Below are 14,988 nucleotides of genomic sequence, written 5' to 3' on the forward strand. Positions count from 1 at the left end.
TCTCTCCTATGCTCTCCCTGAAATCACAAGTCCAGCAGCATCCTCTCCCTACACTTGTATCAGCAGAGTGACGTGCGGCGCTACGTGACTGCAGCTTATATAGAGGCTGGGTCACATGCTGCACTGGCCAATCACAGCCATGACATTAGTAGGCATGGCTCTAAAGGCCTCTTGGCGCAAGTAGTATGACGCTTGTTGATTGGCTTCTGTGCAGCCTTTCAAAAAGCACCAAGAAGGCGCCAAACACCGAACCCAAACCTTTACTGAAATGTTCAGGTTCGGGTCCTGGGTCCCAAAATCCTAAAGTTCAGTATGAACCTGAACATTACAGTTCGGGTTCGCTCAACCCTACCCATGACCTTTTTTCTCTCCTCTTAACAGTTTGTTGGATCCAACTGCCGGTCACCTGCTGCACCACAAGGTACTCTTATTATGTAGTTTCAGGATGTAAGGGTTAAAGGTAAGGATAACTTTAATTATTAACACTATGAAACACTATAATACGCTTATTTACACACTTTATAACAGGTTTTTGTGAAAAAAGAGTAGCAACTGGACATTCTGAGTGTAAGAAAAATCGAAGGCCCTTTAGTTCTCTGTAATTGTGACAATAACACCACATTTCATTAACAATAAAAGTAAGAAATCCGACCATTGCAAAAGGTTCACTTACTTACCTGACCCCCATCCCATGTGCTGAAGGACTCAGGCATCTCATAAAGTGAGTTCTTCATACTGACACCAAACATCTCAGGCATGTGCCCTGTATACCGCCGACATGCTGCAAAATAAAGCCTGTGATTTATAGCATTATTGTCACGTAACATAATTAACATATTCAGTGACTCTGACAGTTCTCTGATATCCACCTACAATCTAATGTCTATGGGGCCCCGGACAGTTCTCTGATATCCACCTATAATCTAATGTCTATGGGGCCCCGGACAGTTCTCTGATATCCACCTATAATCTAATGTCTATGGGGCCCGGACAGTTCTCTGATATCCACCTATAATCTAATGTCTATGGGGCCCCGGACAGTCCTCTGATATCCACCTATAATCTAATGTCTATGGGGCCCCGGACAGTTCTCTGATATCCACCTATAATCTAATGTCTATGGGGCCCCGGACAGTTCTCTGATATCCACCTATAATCTAATGTCTATGGGGCCCCGGACAGTTCTCTGATATCCACCTATAATCTAATGTCTATGGGGCCCCGGACAGTTCTCTGATATCCACCTACAATCTAATGTCTATGGGGCCCGGACAGTTCTCTGATATCCACCTATAATCTAATGTCTATGGGGCCCCGGACAGTTCTCTGATATCCACCTATAATCTAATGTCTATGGGGCCCTGACAGTTCTCTGATATCCTCCTATAATCTAATGTCTATGGGGCCCGGACAGTCCTCTGATATCCACCTATAATCTAATGTCTATGGGGCCCCGGACAGTTCTCTGATATCCACCTATAATCTAATGTCTATGGGGCCCTGACAGTTCTCTGATATCCTCCTATAATCTAATGTCTATGGGCCCCGGACAGTGCTCTGATATCCTCCTATAATCTAATGTCTATGGGGCCCGGACAGTCCTCTGATATCCACCTATAATCTAATGTCTATGGGGCCCCGGACAGTTCTCTGATATCCACCTATAATCTAATGTCTATGGGGCCCCGGACAGTTCTCTGATATCCACCTATAATCTAATGTCTATGGGGCCCGGACAGTCCTCTGATATCCACCTATAATCTAATGTCTATGGGGCCCCGGACAGTTCTCTGATATCCACCTATAATCTAATGTCTATGGGGCCCCGGACAGTTCTCTGATATCCACCTATAATCTAATGTCTATGGGGCCCCGGACAGTTCTCTGATATCCACCTACAATCTAATGTCTATGGGGCCCGGACAGTTCTCTGATATCCTCCTATAATCTAATGTCTATGGGGCCCGGACAGTCCTCTGATATCCACCTATAATCTAATGTCTATGGGGCCCCGGACAGTTCTCTGATATCCACCTATAATCTAATGTCTATGGGGCCCCGGACAGTCCTCTGATATCCACCTATAATCTAATGTCTATGGGGCCCCGGACAGTTCTCTGATATCCACCTATAATCTAATGTCTATGGGGCCCCGGACAGTTCTCTGATATCCACCTATAATCTAATGTCTATGGGGCCCTGACAGTTCTCTGATATCCACCTATAATCTAATGTCTATGGGGCCCCGGACAGTTCTCTGATATCCACCTATAATCTAATGTCTATGGGGCCCCGGACAGTTCTCTGATATCCACCTACAATCTAATGTCTATGGGGCCCGGACAGTTCTCTGATATCCTCCTATAATCTAATGTCTATGGGGCCCGGACAGTCCTCTGATATCCACCTATAATCTAATGTCTATGGGGCCCCGGACAGTTCTCTGATATCCACCTATAATCTAATGTCTATGGGGCCCGGACAGTCCTCTGATATCCACCTATAATCTAATGTCTATGGGGCCCCGGACAGTTCTCTGATATCCACCTATAATCTAATGTCTATGGGGCCCCTGACAGTTCTCTGATATCCACCTATAATCTAATGTCTATGGGGCCCAGACAGTTCTCTGATATCCACCTATAATCTAATGTCTATGGGGCCCCGGACAGTTCTCTGATATCCACCTTTAATCTAATGTCTATGGGGCCCAGACAGTTCTCTGATATCCACCTACAATCTAATGTCTATGGGGCCCCGGACAGTTCTCTGATATCCACCTATAATCTAATGTCTATGGGGCCCGGACAGTCATCTGATATCCACCTATAATCTAATGTCTATGGGGCCCTGACAGTTCTCTGATATCCACCTACAATCTAATGTCTATGGGGCCCCGGACAGTCCTCTGATATCCACCTATAATCTAATGTCTATGGGGCCCCGGACAGTTCTCTGATATCCACCTATAATCTAATGTCTATGGGGCCCCGGACAGTTCTCTGATATCCACCTATAATCTAATGTCTATGGGGCCCTGACAGTTCTCTGATATCCACCTATAATCTAATGTCTATGGGGCCCTGACAGTTCTCTGATATCCACCTATAATCTAATGTCTATGGGGCCCCGGACAGTTCTCTGATATCCACCTATAATCTAATGTCTATGGGGCCCCGGACAGTTCTCTGATATCCACCTACAATCTAATGTCTATGGGGCCCGGACAGTTCTCTGATATCCACCTATAATCTAATGTCTATGGGGCCCGGACAGTCCTCTGATATCCACCTATAATCTAATGTCTATGGGGCCCCGGACAGTTCTCTGATATCCACCTATAATCTAATGTCTATGGGGCCCCGGACAGTTCTCTGATATCCACCTATAATCTAATGTCTATGGGGCCCTGACAGTTCTCTGATATCCACCTACAATCTAATGTCTATGGGGCCCCGGACAGTTCTCTGATATCCACCTATAATCTAATGTCTATGGGGCCCGGACAGTCATCTGATATCCACCTATAATCTAATGTCTATGGGGCCCTGACAGTTCTCTGATATCCACCTATAATCTAATGTCTATGGGGCCCCGGACAGTTCTCTGATATCCACCTATAATCTAATGTCTATGGGGCCCTGACAGTTCTCTGATATCCACCTATAATCTAATGTCTATGGGGCCCCGGACAGTTCTCTGATATCCACCTATAATCTAATGTCTATGGGGCCCCGGACAGTTCTCTGATATCCACCTATAATCTAATGTCTATGGGGCCCCGGACAGTTCTCTGATATCCACCTACAATCTAATGTCTATGGGGCCCGGACAGTTCTCTGATATCCACCTATAATCTAATGTCTATGGGGCCCGGACAGTCCTCTGATATCTACCTACAATCTAATGTCTATGGGGCCCAGACAGTTCTCTGATATCCACCTATAATCTAATGTCTATGGGGCCCGGACAGTCCTCTGATATCCACCTATAATCTAATGTCTATGGGACCCCGGACAGTTCTCTGATATCCACCTATAATCTAATGTCTATGGGGCCCCGGACAGTTCTCTGATATCCACCTATAATCTAATGTCTATGGGGCCCCTGACAGTTCTCTGATATCCACCTATAATCTAATGTCTATGGGGCCCAGACAGTTCTCTGATATCCACCTATAATCTAATGTCTATGGGGCCCCGGACAGTTCTCTGATATCCACCTATAATCTAATGTCTATAGGGCCCAGACAGTTCTCTGATATCCACCTACAATCTAATGTCTATGGGGCCCCGGACAGTTCTCTGATATCCACCTATAATCTAATGTCTATGGGGCCCGGACAGTCATCTGATATCCACCTATAATCTAATGTCTATGGGGCCCCGGACAGTTCTCTGATATCCACCTATAATCTAATGTCTATGGGGCCCAGACAGTTCTCTGATATCCACCTACAATCTAATGTCTATGGGGCCCCGGACAGTTCTCTGATATCCACCTATAATCTAATGTCTATGGGGCCCGGACAGTCATCTGATATCCACCTATAATCTAATGTCTATGGGGCCCTGACAGTTCTCTGATATCCACCTACAATCTAATGTCTATGGGGCCCCGGACAGTCCTCTGATATCCACCTATAATCTAATGTCTATGGGGCCCCGGACAGTTCTCTGATATCCACCTATAATCTAATGTCTATGGGGCCCCGGACAGTTCTCTGATATCCACCTATAATCTAATGTCTATGGGGCCCTGACAGTTCTCTGATATCCACCTATAATCTAATGTCTATGGGGCCCTGACAGTTCTCTGATATCCACCTATAATCTAATGTCTATGGGGCCCCGGACAGTTCTCTGATATCCACCTATAATCTAATGTCTATGGGGCCCCGGACAGTTCTCTGATATCCACCTACAATCTAATGTCTATGGGGCCCGGACAGTTCTCTGATATCCACCTATAATCTAATGTCTATGGGGCCCGGACAGTCCTCTGATATCCACCTATAATCTAATGTCTATGGGGCCCCGGACAGTTCTCTGATATCCACCTATAATCTAATGTCTATGGGGCCCCGGACAGTTCTCTGATATCCACCTATAATCTAATGTCTATGGGGCCCGGACAGTCATCTGATATCCACCTATAATCTAATGTCTATGGGGCCCTGACAGTTCTCTGATATCCACCTATAATCTAATGTCTATGGGGCCCCGGACAGTTCTCTGATATCCACCTATAATCTAATGTCTATGGGGCCCTGACAGTTCTCTGATATCCACCTACAATCTAATGTCTATGGGGCCCCGGACAGTTCTCTGATATCCACCTATAATCTAATGTCTATGGGGCCCGGACAGTCATCTGATATCCACCTATAATCTAATGTCTATGGGGCCCTGACAGTTCTCTGATATCCACCTATAATCTAATGTCTATGGGGCCCTGACAGTTCTCTGATATCCACCTATAATCTAATGTCTATGGGGCCCCGGACAGTTCTCTGATATCCACCTATAATCTAATGTCTATGGGGCCCCGGACAGTTCTCTGATATCCACCTATAATCTAATGTCTATGGGGCCCGGACAGTCCTCTGATATCCACCTATAATCTAATGTCTATGGGGCCCCGGACAGTTCTCTGATATCCACCTATAATCTAATGTCTATGGGGCCCCTGACAGTTCTCTGATATCCACCTATAATCTAATGTCTATGGGGCCCAGACAGTTCTCTGATATCCACCTATAATCTAATGTCTATGGGGCCCCGGACAGTTCTCTGATATCCACCTATAATCTAATGTCTATGGGGCCCAGACAGTTCTCTGATATCCACCTATAATCTAATGTCTATGGGGCCCCTGACAGTTCTCTGATATCCACCTATAATCTAATGTCTATAGGGGCCAGGAAGTTCTCAGATATCCACCTATAATCTAATGTCTATGGGGCCCAGACAGTCCTCTGATATCCACCTATAATCTAATGTCTATGGGGCCCCGGACAGTTCTCTGATATCCACCTATAATCTAATGTCTATGGGGCCCCGGACAGTTCTCTGATATCCACCTATAATCTAATGTCTATGGGGCCCAGACAGTTCTCTGATATCCACCTATAATCTAATGTCTATTGGGCCCCTGACAGTTCTCTGATATCCACCTATAATCTAATGTCTATGGGGCCCCTGACAGTTCTCTGATATCCACCTATAATCTAATGTCTATGGGGGCCAGGAAGTTCTCAGATATCCACCTATAATCTAATGTCTATGGGGCCCCTGACAGTTCTCTGATATCCACCTATAATCTAATGTCTATGGGGCCCAGACAGTTCTCTGATATCCACCTATATTCTAATGTCTATGGGGCCCCGGACAGTTCTCTGATATCCACCTATAATCTAATGTCTATGGGGCCCCGGACAGTTCTCTGATATCGTCTGATGCTTCCCCACTGCCCTATAAGAAGGCTCTCGGAGGCTACTTTTGGACAATGTACCTCTTGGTGTGAGAATGTTGACTGCTAGACATGACTATTCAAAGCACTCTTTTAGACATTTTGCTCAGTTGACAGACTTTGAGAGGGGACACATCATTGGACTGAGAGAAGCAGGATTTTTTTTTCCACCATCTAGGCTATTCTAACCCCACTGTTAGGAGGTGTTGGGAGTAGTTGTTACGTGAGAGCGAGCACACACGGCAAACAGGCTCCAGTCAGCCCAGATTGACCACCAGTAGAGAGGATATTCTTATCTGCTGACAGTTCTGTTGTCCACCATCCAGACACAGATTGCCCCTTCATTACACCCCTATCTAGTCCCGTTGATTGCTGAGGTGCTCTGAATAGCATTGAGCAAATCGAAGCATCCGAAGTGGAATTCGATCCGAAGTTTAGTAAAAATTTGATTTGTCGCAAAGCCGAATTTCCTCACTCTTCATGGTAATTAATTAGACTTTATTTTCTAAAATGGTTTCTGCACGTATTACAAGGAGAAAGTGAGAAGCCCAGGAATGCAATATGACCTCTATTGCCATGCAGCTAGCCAATCAGCAGATAGCCATCCCCTGTGATGTTACAGCCCTATAAAAAGCCTCATCCTGCGAAGTATCTGCCATTTCACTGAGAGCTGAGCTTAGGGAAAAAGACAGTGTTGCAGAAAGCTTTTAATTGTAGAATTTTGGATAGGGAGACTGCAGAGAGAGCTTAGGGAGATCGTAGGGGGAGTTTTTAGACACTGTAAGGAGAGAATAGGAAGACTGCAGAGACAGTGCAGTTTGAGTGTAATCACATCTTGTTCAACTGCTGACACAATCCCTGTTTATCTGTTTGTTTCTATATATATAGTTACTGGGCCTCAGTATTAAAGGGCAGTCTAATATATCGCTGTCTGCATCTTGTTGAACTGATGATACAATCCCCGTTAATCTGTTAGTTTTTACATAGAATTACTGTGCCTCAGTATTAAAGGGCGGTTTAATACACTGCTCTTTGTATCTTGTTGAACTGCTGATGCAGTGGCCAGGTTTTGGGTGTCCCCAAAGCTACTCTGGTTCCCCCAAGCACCGTTGAGGTGTCACCACGTGTTGCTGCTCTCTGGAAGGGTTGGTAAGGCACCCCAATGGGAAATAAGTCTAGAGAGTCAAGGTCTTAACCAATCTGCTTCTTTACTAAAGGGACTCAGGTGCAAAACAATACAGGTGAGTCATAGGGCTGGCTTCTCCAGTCTCCTCACTGGCAGAAGAAGGGTTTGATGCTTAGGAAAGGCCTGAGCTGGCTGTTCCTCTCTCTATCAGAAGGTTGGCACCCTTGTCAAAGGCTGGAGGCCTACGCTCTGTAGAGGGTAGTCTGGGTGGCTCATGGTCACAGGGCTGGTGACCCATGGATTGGGGCTCAGCGTCCTCGTCTGAGCGTCTTCTTCTGGTCACTCAGTAGTCTGGAAGAGTCTTCCCCTCCGAGCACTGGTCCCTGACTGCAGAACACTAGGGTCTCTGACTGCTCACCTTATATACCATTTCTAGCTGAACTAAAACCTTCAAGTGGGAGGGATGGAGCGGAGATACTTGCACAAATAGATACATTGTTACACTTTCCGTCTGTCATAGACTTACATTGGCACTTCAATGTTACTCAATAGCAATGACACATCAGTTTTTCTAGACACAAACAAGTTTCCAGACATTACAACGGAGGTAAACCAGACATTCAAAAGGTCAGTCTGTCTGGGTTTGGTGGTAAACAATGTCTGGCTTTTTCCCTCCAAAACATGCTCTTATTTAAACCCTATGGCAGCTGTGGAAAATTATCAGCTTCTCATTATTAGCTAGAAAGTCCCAAAAGTCTCTCAGTATTCAGTAACCTTTTCCACAGAGCCTCACAAATACAGTGCAAATGAACAGGATATTGTGAAAGAAATTAAGTGGTGAGTGAACATTAATTGTGCTAATTGTACTTAATTTTCAAGTATTCTCCATTTTAAAGTGTTATGCTTAAATGGCTTGGGCTAATATAACATACATCTATGAAGAGCATACATTTTAAGAAATATAGTTTGTTTTGTTCTTTTGAAGGAGGTAAGATACAACAAATAGGGAACTGCTCAGACACAGACATTATTAAATATAGTGTGTGGAGGGGGCACCCAGGCGTAATGTTTAGATGTATTTTTCCATACCATTATGCTTCTGATTGGTTGCTTTAATAAAAAATTGTGATTGGACATAAAAAAAAATTGATGGCTAAAGGGGGTGGTTAGACCCACAATGTACAACTAATAAAATTGACTCTACAGACGTTGCCCGGCAGAGAATCCTTTAGCCATAAAAGTGTCTTGGTCTTTGATTCTCAGGTTGACCACATCCCCTGGCATATGGGGAAACTTAATAACCAATTTGAATCCCACAGACAAGCAAGGTTCCCTAATTTGGGACTTGTCCTGAATTGCAGCGACAATATATATTATCCTGATGACATATCATTGCTATTAGATCATGTGGAAAAGGAGGAAAAACAGATGGCAGAAGAAGGGATCCAACTGCCGGTCACCTGCTGCACCACGAGGTACTCTTATTATGCAGTTTCAGGATGTAAGGGTTAAAGGTAAGGATAACATTAATTATTAACACTATTAAACACTAAAATGCGCTCATTTACACACTAATTTAACTGTAGAAAATTTATAACAGGTTTTTGTGAAAAAAGAGGAGCAACTGGACATTCCGAGTGTAAGAAAAATCAAATCCAATGTAAATGCGCTGAAGAAAAATGCTTTGCAAAAAGTTCTATACAATAATAGGCTGGCTAACGCACAGAAAGAGGAGTACTGTCTCTTTAAAGCTCAGGTCTTGTGTTGTGCAACCCATGAAGTCATGAACAGCAGGTGGACGCTGGCTTTTCCTCCCCGCGCTGCGGACGTCCACATGGTCTGAACAATTATTCCTGTGTCATTGGTCGGCCCTGTAGTTCTCTGTAATTGTGACAACCACACCACATTTTATTAACAATAAAAGTAAGAAATCTGACCATTGCAAAAGATTCACTTACTTAATATTTTTTTGTAACTGTAGTTTCCAGCACTTACCTGACACCCATCCCATGTGCTGAAGGCCTCAGGCATCTCATAAAGCGAGTTCTTCATACTGACACCAAACATCTCAGGCATGTGCCCTGTATACCGCTGACATGCTGCAAAATAAGGACAAGTTTCCAGACATAACAATGGAACTAAGGGTTGCGGCAGGACGGATCCGACATGCTGTTCACCATGTCGGATCCGTCCTGCGGCTATTTCGCCGTGCCCCCGGGCCGCCGCTCCGTCCCCATTGACTATAATGGGGACGGGGGCGGAGCTACGGCACAGCACGGCGGTGCACGGCGAAAGCCGCCGGACTAAAATTACTGCATGTCAGGTTTTTTAGTCCGGCGGCTTTCGCCGTGCACCGCCGTGCTGTGCCGTAGCTCCGCCCCCGTCCCCATTATAGTCAATGGGGACGGAGCGGCGGCCCGGGGGCACGGCGAAATAGCCGCAGGACGGATCCGACATGGTGAACAGCATGTCGGATCCGTCCTGCCGCAAGTGTGAAACTAGCCTAAAACAGACATTGAAAAGGTCAGTCTGTTTGGGTTTGGTGGTAAACAATGTTTGGCTTTTTCCCTCCAAAACATGCTCTTATTTTAACCCTATGGAGGGGGAACCTAGGCATAATGTTTACATGTATTTTTCCATACAATTATGCTTCTGATTGGTTGCTTTTGAAATAAAGTAAGGAGCTGATGTCTTTACGTAGGGGGAATAGGGCAAATGTTCACAAATGTCCAGACTTCAAAGTACCCCTGCTCCAGGGCACTACTCTGACACAATCCCTGTTAATCTGTTAGTTTCTACATAGGATTACTGTGCCACAGTATTAAAGAGCGGATTAATATATCGCCGTCTGCATCTTGTTGAACTGCTGACACAATCCCATTTAATCTGTTAGTTTATTTATAAAATTATTGTGCGGCAGTATTAAAGGGTGGTCTAATATAGCGCCGTCTGCATCTGGTTCAACTGCTGCCACATTCTTAGTCAATCCATTACATTACTGATACAGTTACTGTACATTGTGGCCAAAAGAGTCCTCCAAAGGAACAGGCAGTGGTGAAAATGCAGCGTCCCACTACGTGTGCGTGGGCACTGCTTAAAAGTACTTTTTGATCCTAGCAATTGCATTGTACAGTATGGTATAACTTTGCATTTGTGTCTCTGCAAAATCCCTGTTAACAGGCCTATTAGGTGCAATTTATACATCCCACCACTAGATGGGGATAAAGTGCAGGTCCTATATATATCCAGGTCTGGCCTAATGAGAAGGGGTTGATGAGGCAGAATAGAGTGGGGACAGAGACAGGTCAGTGTGGAGATCAGTGAGAATATTGACACTGAGAGAGTGAAAAGGTGCAGATCCAGAACTTCAGCTCTAAAAATAAGTTTTAGTCCAGAAAGGGAGAAGAGAAAAGGACAGATTCAAATTTATCCAAAGGATAAAAGCCGTACACCAGGCATAAAGGACCTTTGGGATATTTTAGGTGAAGGATGATACCCTAGCCTCCGGCAACCTCACCAGAAGTTCCACTGACATTGAAGTAACCCACTGCTCCAAAACAAAGAAACCTAAACAGCCTAAAACAGTGGATTTGCAGAATTAACTCTGTACCATCTAGAGACTGAATAATTGTACTGCTGCAACCAAAAGACATGCAAAGTAAAAGTTGTGAGTTGCATCTTACCACTGTCTACCTCATTATTACTACCTATGGTTGTACCACCATTAACGGTACTGGCGTCACGACAAAAAACCATCAAGGGACTCAGCCACAACAAGCACCTTAAGCACCCCTAACATCAACATAAAAGTTGAAGTAAACTAGAAAAGCTACAATTTCTGGGGAAATTGTGTGAAGTGTTCTTGCCTCCACCAGTAGCTTACAACTGGAGTGGGCGGAATAACTGGGTAACCTAATCGTTGGGGTGGTTGCACCTAAGGGTCGGGGTGGTTGCACCTAAGGGTCGGGGTGGGTGCACCTCATCGTTGGGGTGGTTGCACCTAAGGGTCGGAGTGGGTGCACCTAAGTTTCGAGGTGGTTGCACCTAAACGTCGGGGTGGATGCACCTAATCGTTGGGGTGGTTGCACCTAAGGGTCGGAGTAGGTGCACCTAAGGGTCGGGTGGTTGCACCTAAAAGTCGGGGTGGTTGCACCTAAGGGTCGGAGTGGGTGCACCTAAGGGTCGGGGTGGTTGGACCTAAGGGTCGGATTGGGTGCACCTAAGGGTCGAAGTGGGTGCACCTTAGGGCCGTAGTGGTTTCACCTAAGGGTCGGAGTGGGTGCACCTAAGGGTCAGGGTTGGTGCACCTAAGGGTCGGGGTGGTTGCACCTAAGGGTCGGAGTGGTGCACCTAAGTTTCGGGGTGGTTGCACCTAAAAGTCGGGGTAGGTGCACCTAATCGTTGGGGTGGTTGCACCTAAGGGTCGAAGTGGGTGCACCTAAGGGTCAGGGTTGGTGCACCTAAGGGTCGGGGTGGTTGCACCTAAGGGTCGGAGTGGGTGCACCTAAGGGTCGGAGTGGGTGCACCTAAGTTTCGGGGTGGTTGCACCTAAAAGTCGGGGTGGGTGCACCTAATCGTTGGGGTGGTTGCACCTAAGGGTCGGAGTGGGTGCACCTAAGGGTCGGGGTGGTTGTACCTAAAAGTCGGGGTGGGTGCACCTAAACGTTGGGGTGGTTGCACCTAAGGGTCGGAGTGGGTGCACCTAAGGGTCGGGGTGGTTGCACCTAAAAGTCGGGGTGGTTGCACCTAAAAGTCGGGGTGGTTGCACCTAAGGGTCGGGGTGGGTGCACCTAATCGTTGGGGTGGTTGCACCTAATCATTGGGGTGGTTGCACCTAAGGGTCGGAGTGGGTGCACCTAAGGGTTGGGGTGATTGCACCTTATAGTCGGGGTGGTTGCACCTAAGGGTCGGGGTGGGTGCACCTAATCGTTGGGGTGGTTGCACCTAAGGGTCGGAGGGGTGCACCTAAGGGTCGGGGTGGTTGCACATAAAAGTCAGGGTGGTTGCACCTAAAAGTCGGGGTGGGTGCACCTAATCGTTGGGGTGGTTGCACCTAAGGGTCGGAGTGGGTGCACCTAAGGGTCGGGGTGGTTGCACCTAAAAGTCGGGGTGGTTGCACCTAAGGGTCGGGGTGGGTGCACCTAATCGTTGGGGTGGTTGCACCTAAGGGTCGGGGTGGGTGCACCTAAGGGTCGGGGTGGGTGCACCTAATCGTTGGGGTGGGTGCACCTAATGACTAGGGTGAGTGCACCTAAGGGTCCACGTGGGGGCACCTAAGGGTCGGAGTGGGTGGACATAAGGGTCAGGGTGGGTGCACCCAAGAGTCGGGGTGGGTGCACCTAATGACTAGGGTGAGTGCACCTAAAGGTCGGGGTGGGTGCACCTAAGGGCTAGGGCGGGGGCACCCATGAGTCACCTGCTAGTCCTGGGGGGGGGGTCACCTGGTGGTCTAAGTTAAATGGCTGAAATTTGATTGGCTATTTTAGGCTCCGCCCACTTTTTCAAATTTGAATCCCAGTCACCCATTGACCAACTGTTCCAAGTTTAGTGACTTTGCCATTGACCCTCTAAGAGCAGCGGCAGTTTTAAATTTTCCCATTAAAACATATGGCGGAAATTTGATTGGCCGTTGTAGACTCCGCCCACTTTTAAACATTTGAATTCTAGTCACCTATTAACCGAATATATTAAGTTTAACAACCCTGCCATTAACATTGTTGAAATGGCAGCAATTAAAAATTTTCTCATTGAAGTCAATACGGAAAATCTGATTGGTTGTTTGTAGCTCCGCCCACTTTTTAATGTCCCCAAAATGTGACAGAAATTTTGAGGTTGACCCCATGACTAAGTGACCCAAGTTTGGTGAGTTTCACTCCGAAGCTGTATGAGTGACAAACGTTTGCATTTTTCCAATAAAACTCTATGGGAGAAAAAAAGAGGTTTTCGGGGGCCCGCCCCAGGGCCCCGGAGGGTGGGATCGGTTAACAAAGCACAAGCAAGATACTCGGGTATGTGCCGACCAAGACTGCAAAGTTTGAAATTTGTACTCCTAAAAATGTGGGAGGAGTAGCAATTTGAACATCTCATTATAGTCAATGGGGAGAATTTGATTGGTTCTGTGTGGCCCCGCCCACATTTTAGGGTCTCCGAAATGTTCTAACAAATTGCGCGTTGACCCCATGACTAAGTGACCCAAGTTTGGTGACTTTAGTTCCAAATCTGTGCGACTGGGAGCGATTTGAAAATTTTCCCTGTCAAAGTCAATGGGAAAAACGTGGATTTTGGGGGCCCGTCCCAGGGGCCCGGAGGGTGGGATCGGTTAACAAAGCGCAAGTAAGGTACTCGGGTGGGTGCCGACCAAGACTGCAAAGTTTGGAATTTGTACTCCTAAAATTGTAGGAGGAGTAGCAATTTGAACGTCTCATTACAGTCAATGGGGAGATTTTGATTGGTTCTGTGTGGCCCCGCCCACTTTTTGGGGTCCCCGAAATGTGCCAAAAATTTTCGGGTTGATCCCATGACTAAGTGACCCAAGTTTGGTGACTTTAGCATCAAAGCCTGGCGAGTGGGAGCGATTTGAAAATGTACCCTGTCAAAGTCTATGGGAAAAAAGGGGGCTTCCGGGGCCCGCCACGGGGGCCCCGGGGGTGGGATCGCTCCACAAAGTAATAGCAATCCGATCGGGAACAATCGGCACGTTTTGGTAAATTTTTGTCTATGTAGTGTAAAAACTGTGGGAGGAGTTAGGGTGGCAAATTTGGCTATAATAAGAATAATAATATATATGTGAGATAACACTTAATAAAGAAGGTATTTGAAGCATTTTGTTGCTCTTAAACCTGCTATTTCCTTAGAACGGCTCTAGAGGAATTACAGAGTAATAGACAGTCTGGTTAGACTACAAGTCAGAGATACCAAAATTCTTCTAATGCCACAGCGCAAAAGGCACTTCATAGCGCTGCGCCTGTCACACACCCCACATATCAGGACTCAAAGTACAGTCGTGGCCAAAAGTTTTGAGAATGACACAAATATTAGTTTTCACAAAGTGTTTCAGTTGTTTCTGTGATGTAGTGAAATATAATTACACGCACTTCATACGTTTCAAAGGCTTTTATCGACAATTACATGACATTGATGCAAAGAGTCAGTATTTGCAGTGTTGGCCCTTCTTTTTCAGGACCTCTGCAATCCGACTGCGCATGCTCTCAATCAACTTCTGGGCCAATTCCTGACTGATAGCAACCCATTCTTTCATCATCACTTCTTGGAGTTTGTCAGAATTAGTGGGTTTTTGTTTGTCCACCCGCCTCTTGAGGATTGACCACAAGTTCTCAATGGGATTAAGATCTGGGGAAGTTCCAGGCCATGGACCCAAAATGTAAACGTTT

The sequence above is a fragment of the Bufo bufo genome, chromosome 5 (genome assembly GCF_905171765.1).
Source record: "Bufo bufo chromosome 5, aBufBuf1.1, whole genome shotgun sequence".
Classification (NCBI taxonomy): Eukaryota; Metazoa; Chordata; class Amphibia; order Anura; family Bufonidae; genus Bufo; species Bufo bufo.